Consider the following 5945-nt stretch of genomic DNA (forward strand, 5'->3'; position numbering starts at 1 on the left):
TCCAATCCAATTACTTATGCCTTCAGACTTAGTTGATGCAGCTCTGCTCCCTTCTCTCTCTGTCACTCCTCTCCCCTCCCACCTCCATCTTTCTTTCTCTCCATTTCTGTCTCTTCCTCCTTTTTTCTGGGTTCAGACTCTGAATCATCTCTGATCTAGCCCTACCTTAGTTTATGACAATAATAAAAGTCTTATCTTTTGCCTATAATCATTTAAGTTCTATTTGTCCCATAATTATGCAACAGTTTCGTTGTCCATACCACTCTTCTCACATTAAAACTCAGCAACTCCTTTTTTCTCAGAACTCTCAAACTCAACATCTAGCAAAGCCTCTCAGTTACCATTTTATCTAGAACTCTAACTAAAGACTTAAGTAAACTATAAGATAATGCATTATAGTATTTTGAGTCATAAAGCAATAAATTAATTTAGGTCATAGCAATTTTCCCCAGTGGCTTCCAGAGTGACATATTTTATATTAAGTGTGCTTTCAGCGTGTATTTGTTATAATCATCATGTACCTGGATGGGAAAAAATGGACAATTAATTTTTACATTAATTCATGTCATCACCTTTGTACAATGATGCTACAGAAAATGAATCATGAAAATTATATAAATATTTCAGCCTCCCTTTTTCTGTTTGTCACTGAATAATTTTTTTGATTGATTAATTAAGAAAAATTTTCCATGGTTACATGATTAATATTCTTTTTCCTCCAATCCCCCTCTCATTGCCAATGTGCAATTCCACTGGGTTTTACATGTGTCACTGAATAATTATGTGTAGGCTTTAGGTTAGAAATGTCAATGACAATGATATTACATGAGTCTTATATATATCATGGTTCAAATTTCTATCAAAAAAACTGGGAAAGCTTTTTCAATTTCCATAATAATTATAAGCTCATTTTTTCCAGTATTGTATCAGAAGATATAACACCGTGTTAACTGGCTGATACCATGAAAGGGACAAGAGGATCTTATACATTTGTTTCTACCCCAATACCTAGCAGTACTTTGTATGGATGAAGGGCTAATAAATGGCAAATAAGTGAATGGATTGTGTGGCAAAGGTTTGTTTTGACTTGAATGATTTGGATGACTTGGCCCTGTGATTCTAAATTTCTCATATAATTGTGCAACTGCGTGCTTCATTTTGTCCATGTGAATATGAGTTCACCATTTAACATTCTATAAATTAGTATTCCAGGTATGAGCAATTTAATAAGCCTTTGATTTGTTCTCTTCTAGGTCTGTGTGAATCAGAAGATAATGGAGCAGTCTAGCAGAATATGGAACCTTTCAACTTCCGCTAACGAATTTAAGTGGAGAAAGGTCAGTGGTAAACTATAGTGGGTTTTTAAAATGTTTATTGTATAATGATATTTTGCACAGCAATATGGAAAGCAAGATGATGGACAGTTACCTGATTAGAACATAGAATGAATTGAGCCTGGCAGGAGGTGGCATGTGCTGGGACAGTTAAGGCTCAGGTATATAACGAAGTATTTGAACTGGGAGATGCTTCTCAATCTGAGATTGGGTTTTGGGGAAGTGGGTGGTTGTGGTGAGGGTAGGCCATAGGTCAACTTGAGTTACCAGCAAGCTGCACTAACTAACTTCACAGTCCCAGATCCTGTGTTTCCCTTATATTGAATAACCTGATCCTGATTTAATCACCAAGAAGAAGCAACAACATCTAACAGCAAAGCAACCTGATTTAGGTTGAAACCAATCTGGCCCAGCTAGACTGGCAACTGGCAACTGGCAAGCCTGACCATCATCCATTCAAATACCATCATTATCATCAATCGCTTACTTAAAGGACTTCCTGTTTCCCTCCTTCCCAATCATTACCCTGCTTCCCCTCCTAAGCCTGTTAACATTAAATCTTCAAACTTACCTAGATTTGATGTCATCTTTATCTTAGGGCTTAGTAATTATATTCTTGGGACATTTGAGGGAAAGGAGAAATAGTATCAGTTATAGTAAAATATAATTCACAGTCAAGTTAGCATTATCCTAACTAGACCAGAATAGTAAGTTAGAAGTAGCTATATAATTCTAATCACAGATTCTTCATCTGGCTGGCTATTCTGGAACACTGTTATATCTGAAGTTGGGTTCAGCAGATTCACAACAACTATTGCTGTGGGGTCCTTCGTGTTTCACTATCACAACTTAAGTGTTTCACTTAGGTATCACCCACATACTCAGCCTCAGCTCCTCATAACACCAGGATCATTATAACAATTGATAGGACCTGCTATTTCATTGGTGTATGGGAAACTCCAAGGATGGATATACTGTCCTTCCACCTTTTCTTCCCGCTGATCAGATCAGCAACTCATCTCTAATTTGTAGTCTCAGTGAATCATGGTACACCAAGAGGGAAAGTGACTTGCTTGCCCATGGACATAGAACTACTATGTGTAAAGGGCAAAACTTGAACCCAACTCTTCAATCTAGACTTTTTTTCTTGTCTATATTTTTTTATTTACATATATTGACTCTCTTATTAGAAAATATCAGCACAGTGATTCCCAAAGTGGGCACCACCACCCCCTGGTGGGTGCTGCAGTGATCCAGGGGGGGTGGTGATGGTCACAGGTACAATTAGTTGGCTGGTTGATTGATTCCTGAATCTAAATATAGGCTTGTATACACTATATCATGGGCCTTTCTCAGTAAAGTAAATAGATTATTTGTGTCCTCAAAAGTTTTTTTGTGAATGGCTAATTTTTTCGTAGAAAGAACTGGATTCAAGAATCAATCTCCAAGTTTGAACCCTCTTATCCATCCCAGGATTGGGCCCCCAAACAGTGACATTCTATAATGGAAGAGCTTGCCACTCTCTCCTCTATGACCAAGTTTATAGTATCATTCATAGAATCTCAGATCTAAAGCTAAGACCTGAGAGGCCTTACTTCTACTATAGATGAAGAAACTGAATATTTTGGAGATTAAATGACTGGTCCAAAGTCACATAGGTGCGCAGCATCAAAAGTGCGAGGGGAGAAGGATCTCATTTATTTTGAAGCTCCACAGTCCCCCAGCAATGATTGTGATGGGGACAGCAGGCCCTGCCAGTAGTGGCTTAGTTATACATTCAGAGCAATCGCTCAAAAATTTCTTTAAAAGGAATTCTCATCCTTTGTTGACTAAGCTATATTGATTCTGCCTTTTTCTCTATAATGCACAGGCTCCTTGGGCAGGAATTGTGTTCATGCAGTTAATCAGTAGTCATTTGAGATCATTTTTAAGTGCATACTCCACTATTGGCCCTGCGACAAGCTTTAGGGATACAAATACAAAAACCACCCCTGCCCTCAAGAAATTCACATTCTAATGACAGAGATATATAAAATAATTATGAACAGAAGAATCATATACAATGTAAAGGGAAAGCAATCTCAGAGGTATGGAGATGGGGGGAAAGGTAAGATTTAAATTGATTCTTGAAGGAAACCAAGAAAGCTAGAAAACCGAGATGAAGAGAAAGAGTATTCCCGGCCAACACAAAGACATGGAACCAGGGGTGTGCTGGAGCCACCTCTGACCAGCTTGCAAATGCCAGTTGTTTCATTTTTAGCATTTATGCCTCAGAAATTGGCCATTACTACAAATCAGTGCTTGATTTATTGTTTTGTTGACCATCTTGACTTATGAAAGTGTCGATCATGCAGATCAAAAAGTGAGTGCCTATCTGAGGAAGAGCCTGGCTGTTAAACATTTATCAGCACAGCCCTGTTTACTCTACAAACATTGTTTGAGCTTAGTTGAAGTGTAGTGGCGTGCCCAGGGAAATAAGCCATCACCAGACTCTGGTGACTTTTAAGGCTAATAACAATCGCCATAATAATAGCTGACATTTATATAGACTTTGGAGGTTTCAAAGACTTTTGCATCCGTTATCTCATATGAGCCTCACAGTACCCCAGCTTGGAGCTTATAAGGACTAGCAAAGAGAGCCCGTGTAGCTGGATCTGAGAGCGAATTGAAGGGAATGCTAGCAGATAGACAGTTAGGGGCCAGCTTGTGAAGCCCTTTAAAAACACAAACTCGATGGAGGAAAATTAAGTGGCTCCATGGCTTGAGAGTCAGTCCTAAAAATGGGAGGTCCTGGCTTCAAATCTGACCTCAGACACATCCCAGCTGTGTGACCCTGGACAAGGCACTTGGCCCTCATTGCCTAGCCCTTACCACTCTTCTTCCTTGGAACCAATATATAGTATTGATCCTCACACAGAAGGTACGAGTTTTTTTTGTTTGTTTGTTTGTTTTTAACCCTTGTACTTCGGTGTATTGTCTCATAGGTGGAAGAGTGGTAAGGGTGGGCAATGGGGGTCAAGTGACTTGCCCAGGGTCACACAGCTGGGAAGTGGCTGAGGCCGGGTTTGAACCCAGGACCTCCTGTCTCCAGGCCCGACTCTCACTCCACCGAGCTACCCAGCTGCCCCCAGAAGGTACGAGTTTTAAAAAAAATAGCAACAAAAAAAAGGCCAAACAGGAATTCAGATTTGATTTGATCCTTGGAGGTACCAGGGAATCCCTGGAACTTATTGACATGATCAAATATTTGCTTTAGCAGAGAGAAAGGACTTGACTCTTGCCCCCACCAATATCTATCCCTTTTGTTGATTTTAGCCATGACAAACAGATCCCTGTGATCTGTGTAGAGGACTCAGCTGGAAGTGTGTTACATGTGAGCCTCTTAGATCTGATCACATCTGTTGGCATCCTTTGCTGAATTAGTAGAGCTCTCAGGTAGGGATGGAGCCTCCCTTTTGGGATTTCTGGGTTTGCCTTTTAGGGCACTTTGACTCTAGGCTCCCAAAGCTTTTCGAGAGCTGTCCGACAAAGGAGTGGGGCTATACTCTTCAGGTTTCTTATGCCTAGAATCTTTTTAGAGGTTAAAAATCATTGTTCTTTGTTAAAGAGCTCCTGGAAAGGGGTTGTGACTGCTGTAGGGGGCATCTATCCATCTCCACCAGCGGTAAAAGAAGTGATTTTCATCAAAGATTTCAGACCATCAAAGCAATGGATTGATCTGAATACAGCCTACACTTCTCTACCTCCAAATCTGGGTTGTATAAAATCCATATACAGCATATTCTCTTGCTTTTTTCCATTGTGGACGGTAGTAAGGGTAGTAAGGTCCCAACTTGTGTGAAAGGAACATTGGGAAGAATATCTCACCCAGAGTTACCAAGTATCTGCTTTATGTATGTGGTGTGTGTGTGTGTGTGTGTGTGTGTGTGTGTGTGTGTGTGTGTGTGTGCTCTCTTCCTTTAGAAAGTAAATTCCTTAAGGGCAGGGACTATTTTGTCTTTGCCTTTGTGTCTCCAGGGTTTAGTATAGTGCTTGCCACAAATTAGGTTTTTTTTTTTTAATTAAATATATTTATTTAATTTCAAATATTTTTCCATGGTTACATGATTCATGTTCTTTTCCTCCCATCCTCCCACCCCCCTCCCGTAGCCAACGAACAATTCCACTGGATTTTACATGGCATTGATCAAGACCTATTTCCCTATTATTAATATTTGCTCTAGGGTGATCATTTAGAGTCTATGTTCCCATCAAACGACATAGTAGGTTCTTAATAAATGTTCTTTGATTGATTGGTAACAAGAATGACAAAAATGAGGAGAGTCCCAGGCATGGTGACAAATACCCATATATACCCTGCTACTGGGGAAGCTAAAGCCATGGATTGCTCATGCTCAGAAGTTTTAAGATGAAGAAAGGCTAAAACAGATAGATTATCTTCCCTAAATTTTGCATCAGTGTAGTGAACCAAGGCTGCAAGGAACCAGCAGGCTGCCTAAGAAAGGGTAAAGTAGCCCAGGTCAAAAATGGAGAAGGTCAAATTTCTATGCTGATCAATAGTGGGATTGATCTCTGAATGACCACTGAATTTCCAGACTGATGGAAAAAAAG

General features: G+C 39.8%; 1 long non-coding RNA gene across 1 annotated transcript in view; it reads left to right on the forward strand.

Annotated features, from left to right (window-relative positions):
• The first annotated feature begins 1259 nt into the window (after positions 1-1259).
• LOC123243697 overlaps positions 1260-5945 on the forward strand; it is a 13310-nt gene continuing 8624 nt past the window's right edge. The window contains exon 1 of the long non-coding RNA XR_006506055.1: positions 1260-1337. This is a non-coding gene — a long non-coding RNA (uncharacterized LOC123243697). The remainder of the gene's footprint in view (positions 1338-5945) is intronic.

The sequence above is a fragment of the Gracilinanus agilis genome, chromosome 4 (assembly GCF_016433145.1).
Source record: "Gracilinanus agilis isolate LMUSP501 chromosome 4, AgileGrace, whole genome shotgun sequence".
Lineage (NCBI taxonomy): Eukaryota > Metazoa > Chordata > Mammalia > Didelphimorphia > Didelphidae > Gracilinanus > Gracilinanus agilis.